Source organism: Mauremys mutica, chromosome 10 (genome assembly GCF_020497125.1).
Source record: "Mauremys mutica isolate MM-2020 ecotype Southern chromosome 10, ASM2049712v1, whole genome shotgun sequence".
NCBI lineage: Eukaryota > Metazoa > Chordata > Testudines > Geoemydidae > Mauremys > Mauremys mutica.
The window spans coordinates 44,093,396-44,109,658 of NC_059081.1; the positions used below are offsets into that span (position 1 = coordinate 44,093,396).

The window sequence follows — 16,263 nt, forward strand, 5'->3', positions numbered from 1 at the left end:
CCAGTTCCAAGTCCCTGCTCTGCAGAAGACTTCCTGTGTGATCTTGGGCAAGTCAGTTAGTCTCTGTGCCTCAATTCCCCACATGTAAAATGGGAATAAGTAGTACTGCCCTTCCTCACAGAGGTGTTGAAAGCATAAATATATTGATGCTTGTGAGGTGCTCAGATGCTGTGGTGATAGGGACCATAGAAGTACCTTAGATTGACCTGGTTGATGTGCAGTTTGTCCACACTAAACATGCAAATGACATATGAATCTTACAGTGTTTATGCACCAATGGCTTATACCTCTGATATATTTGTAACTGAAAAAATGTTGAAAACAGAATGAAGTTCACTAGATCTTATGTTGCCACATAAAATAATGAGTATTTGGGCAGCTACTTAAAAAAAAAAATCTTGTAAGATAGGTCACTTCTATAAACTGCATGATGTGCTTGTTTTCTTTAATTTTCTGTACCCTTCCTATGCCTCTGATCACACAACCAATCAATAAGCAGCAACAAACTGGCCAGAATAGGTAACACAAACCACACCCACCCTGTACAACCTTAACAGTCACCGCAGTAACGATCCAGTGTCAAAAAAAAAAAAAATTGACCAAAAATTATTTGCCTTGCTGCAGGCTTTGGCCTGAGTTTACTAAGTTCCAAGAGGACTGCTATATTGAGCAAGTTCTACAGAGATGATACATCTTTCTACTGATAATATCCTGCCTCAAGCCCTCAAGGTGGTACACATCTGAGAACTGTCAGCAAAATCATATCAGGGGACCTTAGCCATCAAGATGATACATAGGGAAAGAGGCAGCTCTAGTGTAGCCATACCTCACAGCATAGGGCTCTGCTGATTAAAAATCAACATTTTCGAGAAAACCGGGGCGGGGGGGGGGAGAGAAAGCAGTGCATATCACCTCACCTGTGTGATGTGTTCATGCCAATTCATTCCACTAAGGAGGGCCACTTCTTTCCCAAATTCAACCTTGCATATCACTACTATGCCAAGAATATCCTAATCTATTGAGAGAAAATCCAACCACTCACTTCATTCCCCAAACATTTTCTCATTTTTTGCCTTATTTTCTCTGTTCAACCCTCAGTTCCACCAAGCCTTCAACTCAATACATTCAAAAGAGATCTCCACCACCTCTGGCTCAACACCAACTCCACATTCACCCTACTGCCATGAACCCAAGAGTTTAACTCTGGGGGGCAACCTGCAGCCCATCAGGGTAATCTGCTGGTGGGCCACCAGACAGTTTGTTTACATTTGCATGGCCGCCCACAGCTCCCAATGGCTGCGGTTCACTGTTCCCAGCCAATGGGAGCTGCGGGAAGCAGCACGGGCCGTAGGGACGTGCTGGCTGATGCTTCCCATGGCTCCCATTGGGAGGGAACCGTGAACCGCAGCCACTGGGAGCTGCGGACAGCCATGCAAATGTAAACAAACTGTCTGGCAGCCTGCCAGCGGATTACTCTGATTGGCTGCATGCTGCCTACAGGCCGCAAGTTACCCACCACTGGTTTAACTTGACTCTGATTTCTCATTTGCTTCCTACCTCTCCTAGGCCTATAAATCCACCTATCGCTTCTGCAGCACTCTCACATCAATCACTGTTTCAGCCACTCATCTGCCAATTCATACCTTCATCTCCTCTTGTCTTAACTACTGTTATTTCCTTCTTTATGGATTCTTTAGGTCCCAATGTTCCAAACATCAAACTTGTCCATAATGCAGCAACTCATCTTCTCACCTAGAAACAGGAAAACAGCACCCCATATTCATCTGCTCTCACTTCCTTGTCCATTTTAGAATCCAGTATAAGTTTCTCCTCACTTCAAAGTCTTTCACAGACTTGCTTCTAATTTAGTCTATCGAGCGGACAGTTTCAACACCAGACTCTTATTTGCGGCTCCCTATCTCCATGTCTACGCACAGGTTAACCCACACCTTTCCCTACTGAAACAGTCTTCCTGCTTCTCTCCATGCATCTCCCTGATGCTTTTCAAATCCTCTCCCCTGCACTCACCATATCAACTTCCTCTCTCTAGTAAAATTCACAAACCTCCCATCCTATTTTCTCTGTATTCATTCACCCTCTGTCCTAAAACATTTTAAGATACTTCAGTACCAGGATTAGATTTTGTAACCATCATTGTATTGTAGAGACTAATCACTAACAGCACCATTCTGGGAAACTTTTCTATGAAGGTCTATGAACTAAGATGTTGTACATTGTGTAGTTCAGTTTACTACATATCTGAAGTTTGGTTTTTAAAAATGCAACTATTTGAAAATATGTTCCACAAAACTCAAGAACCTGTAGACCCAATAAAACCTTTATAAGGAAGTTCTGAATTGCAGTTGAGATACCTTTCTTAACTCTCCGGCTACATCCATTGTCTGGATATATTCTGATGCCCTGTATTCTAACATGGGTGGGAACTACACAAGTTTTGAATGAAGATTTTAATTTTCAAATTTCTGAATCAAACTATGGATATTACATTACTACTTACCATATGCGCTGCAGTATCCAGGTACAATGGGATGTATTAAGGATGTAGGTTTGAGCTTTCACTCAGAGCTTCTGTGGATTTAAATGAAAGTTTAATTTAAACATACTTTTTAAGTAGCTTTTAATATACATTATCATTTAGAAACCTTGTTACAAGGATTTATATAATGTCACAACTTACACAATGGGAGGGGGGCAAAGTTTCTATTATATATTCATACACATTTAAGTCAGGGATTTAAGTTGACTGTGGGATTGCAGGAATCGCATGTTTTGTATCAAAACATATGGTAGAAATCAGCCTTGGTTACAGTTAGCAGGCTATGCTCCTGAGGCAGCACCGGAAGCAGTGGGAAAGCAATGAGAACCACTGTTCTTGTAGTATATTTTCAGCTAGAGGTGATCCACAGAGAGCATGAAATTTGATCGCCTCAAAGAAATAAAATAGCAAAGCAAAGGGGGAACAGTGTGGGGAAGAAAAGAGAAGAGATGTGACTATAAACTGGACCAGTCATTGCCTTAAAAGAAACTCGATTATTACAAATTCCACTCAAGATTTATGTTAGAACACAAGGCATCAGAAGATACTCCCTTCAAATAAAAAAAATAAATCTTTGACAAATACTTCAATATAAGGGGTAGTGTCTTATGGTGGTGGTGGAGTACTCCCACATGCACAGAAAGAAAGAAAAAGCATGGATTTGTATTTGTCATACACACAAGGCCAGTGATTAATCTAAATAAGCTCCTTAAGTTTCTCACACACCCAAATACATCAACTTCTCTCATAGCAAGGCTTGAAAAGAAATTTACTGGACACTTTCTAGTCAGATGACTAAGGCAGATGCAGGGAACGCAAGTACACACTTCTACAGATCCAGGGGCAGCAGCAATGCCCCCCACCTTAGCTGCTCAAAATAAAAAAAAGGGTGGATGGTGGGATTCCTAGAACAGTGCTGGTTTGGGGCCCTGCTCAGAGGCTCTAACTAGTCTATCTGAATCTAGCTGATAAATGTTGTAGGTTTCCCCAGCATAATTTTTGCAGCTGGAAGGGAAAAGTTTTCCTCCTTCTCCCCTACCCTGAAGACTCCTGACTATTGTGTGAGGATTGTGTTGTGGTTCTCTACCACTGTTTTTTGGCTCCCCTTTCCAAATAATATCTCCAGTGCCCTCCCTGCTGCTCTCTCCATAGCTCTCCCAAGCAGTAGCTAGCTGAAATTGACCTGCTTCTTGTCTATTTCACTGAGACTCCCAAGAACTGAACAACAATTAAACTAGCTTTCACTCTACTTCCCCTATTTAGGAAAATTTTTCGCTGCAGCAAAGGCAGGTACTGGAACACCCTGTCTACAGACTCAGGAAAACAGCACCACCTTGGTTCATGCAATGAAGGTTATCTTCACAACTTTTTGGAATCAAAAGCTTCATTTTCTTAAATGAAACTTTTGATTCAGTAAGAAATGATGACTTAGGCCACCCCAGTCTTCAGGGAAAGCTTCCTACTTGTACTGTAACATATAGCCAGGATGTTCGGATTTCCAAGATTGTGATCAATATTTTTTTTTTTTTGCAAGCTAGCTGGCAAGGGCTGTTTTGTGTGATTCTGCAGGAGGCAATATATTGCAATGGAGATCCCCTCATTCTCTGTAGGATTCTGCAGACTCTGCACATCCATCACTGCAGAGAAATTTTATATTCCAGCTGTCTACAGTTCTTTTTTTCCCCTCTCATGGTTGGCACCTCCATTCCTGAATTAGGCCTCTCCAACCAAACTTCTGTCTGTTTCACCCTGAGGTCACCCTTCCCACCCCATTTCTCCTCCCTTTTTTCTTCTCACAATGAAGACTGCTCAGGGTTGACAATGCCAGCTGGGAACTAGAAAATAAATTATTCAGTTTAAAAGGAGAGTCCCTCACTAGGGTGTCAGACGAGCAATATGGCTTTGCCTGTGGAGTTGCTGCTCTCATACACAATAATGGTATACATTGTAGCATTACATTTAAGATGTATAGCAAACAAGAAGGGGGAAAGGGAAATAAATATTCATTAAATCATAATGTTAATTTATTTAATTAATTTAGTCACATTTTAACGTGAACAAAGTCAACATTTCACCTTTGCAGGTATCATTAGGACACTTGCATTTTTAGGACTGCAATCAGTGCAATGACCAATTATATTTTCTTAAGGGTTGGGGAGGAGAGATAACAAAAGAGCTGACAAAATTGCCTATTGACTCAGTCTTGTGCCATTTCGTGGGTCCACATGAGCAATACCAATTTTTTGCTCATTTAAAAAAAAAGAGGGTTGTGCTTCAGTGATTGTCTCCATTCATAAGATTGCCACCAAAGCGCTTCCTCCGGGCACACACAATACTCGGAAGAGAGTGCTTCCCACACATTTCTGGCTAACAACCTCTCTATAAACCTCTCAATGGGCAGCACAATGCAGTACAATCAGAAGGGGGAAAAGGCAAAATTGCAAAACAATGGACCTGTCAAAATCAAAGAAATGGCAACCATAGCTCCTGGTTTAGCTTCCAGAAGCCAGCAGGATGGGATGCCAAGGCACTGACCCCACAGTGATTGCTCCAAGACCAGCAGAGCCTCCTCATTACACTTTTACCAACAGCTGTACAGATCAGGCACTGTGAAAAACCCCCATAATAAACCAAACATCTCTGCACCCCAGGATGCTGGCGCCTTTCCTCCGGAGCCCTGTCTCTCCCCAAAGACCCTTCCCTCTGCCCAGACCACCATCTTTTCCCCTTGCAAAGTCTACCCGGCAGTGGCGGCGGGGTACAAAGCCGTGCGGCGCACACAGCAACATGGGCCGGGGAGGAGAAAGGCGCCGGGTGCTCGAGCAAAGCAGCGGGTGCCGCGGCGGGAACGGCACCGGGGTCCCCCCGCAGCCGCCGCTGCCTCGGTGCGTGACACAACACAAAGGACGGCGGCCGCCGCCGCAGTGCCGGGGGAGCCCGCGCAGCACAGGGCGCCTCCCCGAGCCCCCCAGTCCTCGAACCTGTTGCGGGGATTGAGCGAACCCGGGGGGGGGCGCTGCTAGGGCTCGTCACCCCGGGGGAGGGGGGGTCAGCAAACACCCGGGTACCTGGGAGCCTCTCGGCAGCTCCCAGAGAAGCGGCTGGGAGCCTGGGCAGGGGACCCCGGAATTGCTGCTCGGCTGGTGGAGCACGTCCCCCCGGGAGAAGGGAGCCCAGCCCCGCCGCCTCCGCCCGGGGAACAAAGCCCAGTCAGGCCGCAGGGCCTGCTCTCCTCCCCGCCCCACCCCTGCCCGCCCGCCGCCGGGGAGCCCGCGGCCGCAGCCCGCGCCGCCAGCAGCCAGGGGACGAGCCCCCGCACCCAGCCCGGCTACTCACCTGGCGAGGGGCGGCGGCCCCACTGCCCGGGGCCTGGCGGCAGAGCCCCGCGAGGCGAGCAGGCAGCGCCGAGCGATCGCTGCGGGAGGCAGCCGGCGAACCCAGCCCCAGCCCGGCTCTGCTGCGGCTGCCCGAGGACCCGGCGTGCAGGGAAGGGCAGCAGGAGCTACATTATCCCCCCCCCTCCCCTTAGCCGGTGCTGCAGCTGGTTTGGGGCAGGGTCAGCAGAGAGCCGGCAACAACAAGCCCCACCCCGAAGGAAAACAATGCACCAGCCAAGCCACCCCCGCCCCCTCCACTCAACCTTACCGGGTAGGAGCAGCAGGCACCCCCACTAGCACCCTATTGCCCCCAGCTGGTAGCATCAGGCACTCACCCAAATGCCCACATTAGCTGCCCCTACTAGGTAGCATGAGGCACTTACCCTGATTCTCTCCCTTCTCCATTACCTACCCCCACCGGGTAGGATCAACACTCACCAGATTTCCCCTACGTGGTACCATCAGGCACTCATCCACATTGCACTCCCCCTCTGCCCTCACGATGTAGGATCAGCATCAGATACAGTATTAATCTAATTCTGGAAAGAGAGTGGCCTCCCCTGGGTGCTCTTACTGCCTTCTTCCTGTCCTTAACCTCTTAACCGCCAGAGAAATAAGAACAATGCTTGACCCTGCTGTTAAGGATAAAATAGTATTAGTATTTTATGTATTAAGTGCCTGCCACTGGCTCTGGCAATCTGCAGGGTTACATTTATAATGACAACAAACAACAATTCAGTGTGACAGTTATGAAGATGGACACCTTAGAACTTCCTCAGAAAGGAAACAAATAACTAAATGCAAATCCCAAACACAATACTAAAAAGGCAACTAGGCCAACAAAAGGCCCTATCCTGTACTCCTTGCCTAGACAAAATACCAACCAAGGACAACAGTAAAGAGGTACATAAAACATAGGAGACTGGGCCCCAAGAACATTTCTACCTGGTCCTGCCACAGCATAAGGGGCTGGACTTACTACTTCTGGAGGTCCCTTCCAGTCCTACAGTTCTATGATTTTGCTTTCGTGTGGGAAGGTATCACTGACACCCTTAAAATAAAACCTAGACTCCACTCCCAAAAGCATTGTGTATGTTAAGTCCTTGCAAGCTTCCTTCAGTGAGGACTGGTTATGATTTAAAATATTCACCAGCAAAACCCAGAGTATAAAAAAAGTCACAATAATAAATGTCAGTCAGTTTTTCCTAATGATTGAGATGGGGCCATTGTAAATTTCCGGTATATGGATGGACTGGAGGCAGAACAGACAATGGGCTAGGCTAGTGGTGCTGTTCATACTGTGTCAGCACTTCTCTTGTTCTCCCTGCTTTTCAAGAGCTTTATATTTATATTTTATATTATAAAAATTAACAAGGCTGAAACTTGTCATTCAGAATGTTACTGCTGAAGCAATTATTCTTATTTACAAATTTAAAAAAAATCTTTCAGCCACTTTTTAAGCTGTGAGGCATGAGCTTCAGGACTCTTCAATCTGCACAAATGTAAGCATGTGCTCACTTTATGCACATGAGCAGTCCCATTGGCTCAGATCCTGCAACTGACTGCTTGAGTGGACCTCTGAGTTTATGCAGAGTCAGTTGTAGGATTGGGGCCACTGAAGTCAATGGGACTATTCACACACTTAAAGTTAAACATGTTTGTAAATGTTTGCAGGATCAGGGCCTATATCTGATTATCATTTTTTTCAACCAAATGTCATATTTTTTAATTCACTATTTAAATTTACTTCTTCCATAGTACATAGAAATTTAGGTCATGGAGCTGCACCAGAAACTGCACAGGCAGATCCCTGCACCCATGTGGAGCCCCATTGATCACAACATGAATGGAGTCAATTGCAGGATTGAGGTTTTAGGGCTCAAATGGGCACATAGTATTTTTTAGTTACTACTTATTCCAATCCATGGAGCAGAAAGAAAAAAAGAGTCTATGCTAAAAAAGGGTCCTGAGATCTGGAGAAAAGACAGCTGGAATGGTCACTTCCTTCCTCTACCTAAGCCACTCTGAGACCACCAGCTGCAGAGTCAGGGAGCAAGGGGCTTTTCAAGAAACTCCAAATGTATACCCTGACCAAAAACCCATATTCTCCCAGCAGGAAAGTCAGAGAAATACCCAAAGAGCGAGTGAGCAGGAGCTCACAATGTCTCCAGCTGCCTTATAATGGTGAACCGTTGCTTCCTCTTTGCCACCCTTTCACCAGCAACAACAGCAGAACCTCAGCAGTAGGTGCAGAGTGTGGCGCCTTCACAGCTTTTTGTGCTAGGTTTTTGTTTTCTTTGCTTTTTTGTCTCATTCTCTTTGTGCAATCTCAAATTCAGTCTTGTCAAATTCTGGAGTCGGGAGCAGGTGGAGGCACCTAACTTGGATTATAATGCTTCATAGCCCAAATTACACATCATGCACCTTTTCTTAAGATTGTTTTTATTTTACTTGAAAGGGGGAAATAATTATTTGGCAAACGATATCCTATAATTGATATTGCCTTCTAACTATGGAGCTATCTGGTCACTATCTTAAGAAAAACATGCAAAAACATACCAAAGCTGTGTAGCACCTATAAGAAATGTTAACAGGAGAGAAGGATCATGCAAGAAGCTGCAGTGGTTTAAAGATTTTATTTTGCAGCAATTAAATGAAATGACCATAAAATGACATCTGTCATTTCCTCTGCCTGACATTTTAAGATCATCATTTTCTTATCTGTGGACGAGATAGCAGGAAACCCTAATGAATGAGTGGAGGAAGTGAAGTGACCAGAGGAAAGGTTTGCTAACCTACAGGATGGAGACCATATCTTAGGGGCCTGCAATAGCACCAGGCAGAAGTAGTAAACAAATACATACTTAAAAGGGAAAGTGCCTGCACAACAAAACTGAAAGAACAACTTTTGCAGCCTGGTTTTCCAGGAGGGAGTTAAAGGCCTCTTCCTTCCACAAACTTGTTTGTAACCTGGCTTTCAGAGATGTTAAATCGGGAATGCATACATAATCCCATTAAGAGCTACCATGACCACCACACTCACACCTTTCTTTTTTACCTCCAGGTAACAAAACAACAAGAGCTGTTATGCTTTTGGTCCACTTCACTGAGAAGGCAAAAAAATCTTAGCAAGTCTGCAGATGCAAGAGCAGGCCGGGGGTGGGGGGTGGGAGATATGGAGGGAGAAGATTTGTTGTATATTTCAAGTTTCTTCTGTTCTTTCACAGTAAAGACAGTATAGGCTGAAGCCAAGGCTTTCCCGAGAGTTAAAGGTTTTATGTATGCTGCCCTGTAACCAGCAGTGATAAGGGTTCTTGAAGGTGATATGTTGCACACCCTGTAAACCCAGTGAGGCACCAGCCATCATCTGATAGAAAAGAAGATATGGTCTGAAGATGAGAAGAAGCCTGCCATTCATAAAACAGAAAGGGTCACTCCAATCAGGGGCGGCTCCAGGCCCCAGCACGCCAAGCGCGTGCTTGGGGCGGCATGCCACGGGGGGGGCGCTATGCCGGTCGCTGGGAGAGCGGCAGGCAGGCAGCCTTCTGCGGCATGCCTACGGAGGGTCCAGTGGTCCCGCAGCTTCGGTGGAGCCGCGGGACCAGCGGACCCTCCGCAGGCACGCCTGCGGGAGGTCCACCAAAGCTGCGGGACCAGCGGACCCTCCGCAGGCATGCCTGCAGGATGTCCATCGAAGCCGCGGGACCGCGACTGGCAGAGCGCCCCCCGCGGCATGCCGCCATGCTTGGGGCGGCGAAATGTCTAGAGCCGCCCCTGACTCCAATATTTGTATCAAAGAATGGCTGCCAAGTTTATTCTAGTTTAAAACTAGAATTCATGTCATGTAAGTTTCTTGTTCTTATTTAATTAAGGGGGGAGGGGAGGATTGTGTTCCTTCCCCTTAATCTTTTTTTAAAAAAATACATAGATGGCAAAGAACTACGGTGACTCCATCTGCTCCTTTCCAATAGGACTCAGAGTGGTGGATGATATCTGCAGGGATGGTGCAACCCATTAGGCGACCTAGGCGGTCGCCTGGCACACTAGGGTTTCATGAGCCACAGCATTAAAGGGTAAGCGGGGTCTCCAAGGATCACAATGGGCATTTTGACTTCACCCATGGTGATCTTCTGGTCTGGAAAAAAGTGAGTTGGGATTACCGCCACTTTTGGGTCCTTCGGTGGCAACCGTGGCAGCCAGATCTTCGGCCACCCCGGTCGTCGTCAGCATTTAGGCGGAGGGACCTGAGGCAGGGGGGTGCGGGAAGGGCTGCCTGCAGCAAGTAAGGGGGGGGCGTGGCACGCAGGGGAACCGCTCCCCGCCTCAGCTCACCTCTGCTCCGCCTCCTCCCCTGAGCATGCTGCCCTGCTCTGCTTCTCTCCCTCCCAGGCTTGCGGCACCAAACAGCTGATTGGTGCCGCAAGCCAGGGAGGCGGGAGAAGTGGAGCAGCAACGGTGTGCTCGGGGAGGAGGCAGAGCAGAAGTGAGCTGGGGTGGGGAGCTGCCGCACGGCTCCCCAGGCTACAGGGAGCTGCTGCGGGGGGGTGCCTCAGGGTGGAGGGGGGGAGCGGAGAGCTGTCACAGGGCTGGGGGGGGCGCAAGGTGGAAGTTTCGCGTAGGGAGTGAAACATCCTTGCACCCACCCTGGATATCTGTTTCTGTTCCCTGCATTCCCACCTTGTCAGTGCCCTGTAGGCATCTATTTCGTCTCTCCTTTTCTTCATATATCTACAAAAGACAACCTGGAGAGTTAGTGGGATACCATAGGCTCCACTGGCAACAATACCACTGATGACACTCAGTTATGTATCTCATTTTCCATAGATTCCACCAGTGCCACTATAAGGTTGTTACAGTGCCTATGAGATTTCAGTTCCTGAAAGAACAGGGTGGCTTTAAATGCCATTGGGTAAAGACTGAGGCAATATTTGTCACAAGGGGAACTGGGGAGAAATGCTTTCAGGAAAACTAGCCAGGATATTGTCCTGTCCTTAAAGCCAGCTGCCCTTTGTCAAGGAAGTGACACATCTAAGGCTTATTTCTGAGGCTACATAATCAGGTAACTTTCATGGCAAAAAAAAATGCCTTCTTCCACCTCCAGCTTGCTACGAAATGTTCCCCCTTCCACCCAAATGAGTACCTGGCTATAGTGACATTGATCACTTCCAAACTGTATTAATGTAATGCACTATATCTCATGCTGACTGTGAAACCCATATATTGTGCAGAATGTAGCAACCTGGCTCCTCAACAGGAAGGACCACTGTACAGTCTCTGGGCTCCAGTCCTTAGACTAGCTGCCAATATATTTCTATTTCTTCTCTTAGAATAAAAATCAGGTCCAAGCTATGTCACTGACTGCATCTCTAGCCATAATCTACAAAAAAGTAACACACCTCTGGGACACTGAAGCTAGAGATAAACAATTCTTATTCAAAAGGATCTTCTGTGGGCAAACTTTCAGAGGAGATTAAACTAATCGAAAGGCTAGCCACCTTTAGGATATGTTGTAAGACATTCCTCTTTGTGAAAGCTTTCCCCCATAACTGGAAGGATTTTTACAACCACCAGATTAACAACAAAACATTAAACAAAAAAAAGTCTCCTAACAGCCTGCTATAAATGGTGAAGGGAGAAGAGCCATCTATTTTTATCAATTTCAAATTGAAAATACTTGAATATGCAGGACTAGATATAACCATTTTATAGTTAATAAAGAACAAATATTTTAATAATGCTGTATTTTTAATACTCTCCAAACCCAACCTTCATTAACTTTTCAACGTGCATGTACAGTCTACATACCTTCAGAGGTAGAAAGGAGGAGCAGAGAGGTTTATTGGACTGGCTAATATTTACTCAAGATTCCAAGTGCTGCTGGACTTTGCATTGTAGATTGAAGGATCACTTTGGAATGCTTGGTGGAAGAGGCAACTGCCATCAGAAACTGGGATGGGAAGTGCAAAGCCAGTGGAAACAACATATACTGATACTTATAATCCTGGAAAGCAACAAAACTATCAATTAAAGAGAAAAATACCGATGACTTCAGTAATGACTATTTTATTTATTAATTCAAATTCATAAAAAGCCCTAAAGGTGCCCACATTGTGCTCTTGACACCTATCCTATAAATTAAGCTACACACTACTACAAATGTACTTTTCTTTTCTTTAAAATAAGACTTTGCTCATTTATGGTGCTTTCCAACTGAGGATCTCTAAGCTGTTTGGAAATATTAATGAATTAAGCTTAACAAAAACCCTTGCAGGTAGGTAGGTGTACATCATTGGTTAATAATGAAATTTAGGCAGAGAAAGGTTACAGGCCAAATTCTCTTCCTCTTTGCCTCAGTCATGGTGCTGGAGCTGGAACTGTTCTTCAATGACCAGCAAAGAATTCCCCTAGCGTAGGCATAAAATGTTATGGCCAGCTCTTCTGCTAACTGACTTTTTGCCCAGGACATGTTGAGGTTGAAGTGTGCTTATGCTGTGCCAAATTTCAGCTTGTGTATGGTCCCTTGGAGCCATAATGAGGTGGTGAAAGTTACAGCAAACTAGGGACTACTCCAACTTTATACTGGGGCCACAGCTGAGAAATCTTGAGTATGAGGGAGTCAACGCTGACTCCCTAATTGATCTTCTCCACATGTCCTGTGCTGTGCGATCTTGGCACAAGAGAGAATCTGAGCCTAAGTATTTTGCTCAAGGTTTCACAGGCAGTCTGTGTCACCGCCAGGAGTGCTGGCTGATGCTTTAATTACAGGGGTTCCCAATAGGAATCTATTCATAATTCCATCTGGTCATAATATATTTTTCTATCATTGATGCTGTTCATCATTTCTGCTAAAATTGTTTTTATTTTCCAAAAGTGATGCTAGAGCTACTAAATGTGAATTACAGGAAATAAGGAAAAACTGTCATGAGCTTTGTTAACTGTGCTGTGTGATGACACAAAAGAGCCTTTGTTATAGCCACAGCAACACTCATACTATGGCAATAACCTACATATTGCTTCCTTCCTCTCTTGATGTTCTTCCAAAAATACAGTTTATGCAATACAGTATTTGAAGTATTTTAACTTATGTCATCATGCAGTCATGAGTCTGGCCTCATCTTTACTTTCTAGATGCCTTGTCTTGTAATAAAAGTTATCCATATCTGTTACTGACATTCACATAGCAACTCTTGAAGACCGGGTACTTTAGAAATTTTCTCTGGCTCCACCTACTGCTAAATAAAGGAACTGTGAATAGAGAGATGGACCTTTTGGACTCTTCTCAGACATCCCTTTCCTGAGATTATTAATCTTATTTATTATTTGTTTGCTCAGATCTATGAAAGATGCAAAAGATAGGTGGTCATATTAATCATTACTCTAAAAATAGTGTAAATAGTTACATTATTGTAAGTTTAGACTCATGTTATAAGTGTATAGAAGATATAATTTGCATACTATTGTAATTCATTGATTGTGTATATCTTAAATCCATCTAGTCACTGAAGTGTGGCAGGATTAGAGCAGGCAGAAAATGAGGAGTGGTAACTGAAAATAGGGACATGTATTTGTACATGGAGAATTGTAGTCATGACAAGGCAATATCATCATGTTTATGGGTAACTAGCCTCATGAACCTGGTGTTTTAATATCTTACCTACTGGTATCAGCCAGATTAGTGTTAGCAAAACAATGGAAAAAGAAAGCCATTCCTATGTTAATAAATTATATTAAAAGGCTTAGAAAATTGTAGTGATGGGAAAATTAATGCACCAGATACACACCCGCTAAAGCAGCAGAAATAAAATCAATATTTAGAAATTTTGCTACTACTATTGAATTCTCAGGTAAGCTACATTCACCTACCATTTGCCAAAAATATCTGCAACTTTTTAGTGATTTCTGGTAAAGGTGGTACAAAAAGTGAACTAGCGGGGAGAACTATTAACAGCATAAAATCTTGGTAACTGAAAGAGAGAAAAAAGTTAGTAAAAATACTGAGCTAGATTGTCAAATACTATAAAACCATGTAGCTCCATTTATTTTAGTGGAGCTATGTTGGTTAACACAGGCTGAAGATCTGGCATGCAATGTAGAAAGTAAGTTTTCTTACATTGGTATGTATCTAATATGTTCTCCAAATAATAATTTTATTTATATAATGTTGATAATGTTTGTATGTGTTTTTATAATTCATGATGAAAAAATATAGCCCTCCTCCTGCAAAGGGTTTTGCATGAGTGACCCTTAACACTCATGTTGTGTCTGAGAGAAGTAAATGGCAATCTCTGTAAGTAAAAGGGACCCTTATAGAGACTTAAAAAGGTGTATACTTTTTTTTAATGTTTCTCACTATTCAGGTACAAGCAATGAGAGTGTCTCATTCTTATCAGTTCCTTCCAAATGCTAGTGGCTGTTGGATTATATATCATGAGTCAAACTCTGCTATAATCCTGGTAAAGGTTTGGTTTAAACATGTTTTACTTTCTGTAAAATGCAACTTCCACAAATTTTCCCTTTTATGTTGAGGAAACCAGGAAACTTAAATACAAAAACAAAGGCACTAAAAGCACCATGACTGCACAACAGGTAGGTGGAGGACTAAAAAAATGTCTGCTGTGTTCCATGGGAATTGAGGCCGTTTGAAGGACAGAATGCTCCATTCTTTCTGGTACCATCAAACTGTCCTCCTTGCTTGGAGATGAAAGAGGTGGGCAGGGAAACCACAAAGAATTACAGGTTGATTGGTCTCAAAAGGGAACTGGCAAGGAGGCAGCAAATGCCTTTTCCTATCCATGCAGACACACCTTCCACACAACCTATTTCCAGCTTGGAGTTAGTGTGGTCTGGTGGTTAGAGCAGTGGCAACTAAGCCCTTGGATCAGAGGGGGACAGTATGTTCATGCCACACAAGAACTAACTCAGAAGTCTTGCCCCTCTGTCTCAGTGCTCTCCTCTAACAAGAGCTGGGCAAGGCTGCACAGGGGCTTTGGGGGACCCAGGGCAAATTCGGAGATGGGCCCACCACCCTTCCAAACAAATTATCACTGAAGGGATTCTCCTGGGAGGGGGTTGAAGAGCGAGCCTGCCCTGCACTCACCCCATGGCAGCAGCTCCTGTGCTGCAGGACTGTGTCCCACATACTCCTTTCTAAAAGACACAGCACAGCCTGACCCGTTGCTGGAAGGGATTTAAGGAATTAATATTGTAGGTCTCACTACACCCAGAAGTAGTGCTGACTATTGATGGCATTTCTGGGTTATTACTAATAAAACACTTGCCTCCCTGTGCTGTTTTCATCTGCCAGCACCACAACACAAAAGAACCAGGTTTTCCTCCTGAGGCTTGATTACTTATTGAGTCCTGGGGATATTCCCTTATATATCTGCTCAGTCCTTGGTCACCTATCTTTCCATGCTATGCACTATGGACTAGGCTCTAAAGGAGACTACACTGAGGCTTGGTCTACACTGCATGGTTAGGTTGATGTAAGCTGCCTTGCATCCACCTAGCTGTGGAAGTGTCCTCACTTAAATTTGGCTCCCAATGACTTAAGTGCCTCTCTAGGCCAGTTTAGTAACGCCACCTCCCCGGGCAGCATGGAATCACGGTCCATGTAATTTGGTCAACACAGTATCAGTGTAGACACTGCATTGCTTACATAGACTGTTTCTGGCCACCAGGAGCCATCCCACAATGCCCCATACTGACAATACAATCAATACAAGTGCTCCAGATGAGGATGCACACCTCTGACACAAGGAGTGAAGTGTGCATGCACACAAGCGATTTAATAACTGCGGTGGCTGCTTGCTGACATTACTTAGGATGACATAATTTTGTAGGGTAGACATAGCTTGAGTGGCTGCTGTATGCAAATTTAGCACCACTCATTTTGGCTAGATCTGCACCTAATTAATATCCTCAAAAGCAAACGTTACCTCTCAAGAGCCACACTCTCTGGAATCTAATTTACAGAGTGTGGCAAAGGAGGGACTGGGAGGGAGGTGCCCGACTTTGTGCTGCACCTCTTAGGAGGCACAGATGAAGAAAAGGGGGTGGGGGGCACAAAGAGGGTCTTATATTACCTTTGCATCTCCCCAACTCCAGGCTATGCCGGAAGCTAGAGTGGCCCTGGCTTGGGGACATTCTAACTTATGACAGCATTCCCCAGTTTGCCTATGGGCTGCTCTGCAGCCCAGAATATCCAGAGTGTGGTGGTCACTCCCCCTTCATGCCCCTACATGGTGACTATGATGGGGACAGTGTAGGATCACTTACACTGGCTATATACTGCTTCTGTGCCAGAGGAATTAACTCAGGAATTTCTGT

General features: G+C 44.8%; 1 protein-coding gene across 4 annotated transcripts in view; it reads right to left on the reverse strand.

Moving 5' to 3' along the window:
• SESTD1 (SEC14 and spectrin domain containing 1) overlaps positions 1-6,102 on the reverse strand; it is a 97,844-nt gene extending 91,742 nt beyond the window's left edge. The window contains exons 1-3 of one of the 4 annotated variants that reach the window (XM_044978364.1): positions 5,894-6,102; positions 2,519-2,589; positions 1,644-1,752 (exon numbers count right to left, since the gene is read on the reverse strand). The gene's annotated coding sequence lies outside the window, so the exon portion shown is untranslated. The remainder of the gene's footprint in view (positions 1-1,643; positions 1,753-2,518; positions 2,590-5,893) is intronic. The other 3 variants (XM_044978361.1, XM_044978362.1, XM_044978363.1) reach the window with 3 other exon arrangements.
• Positions 6,103-16,263: the final 10,161 nt, after the last annotated feature.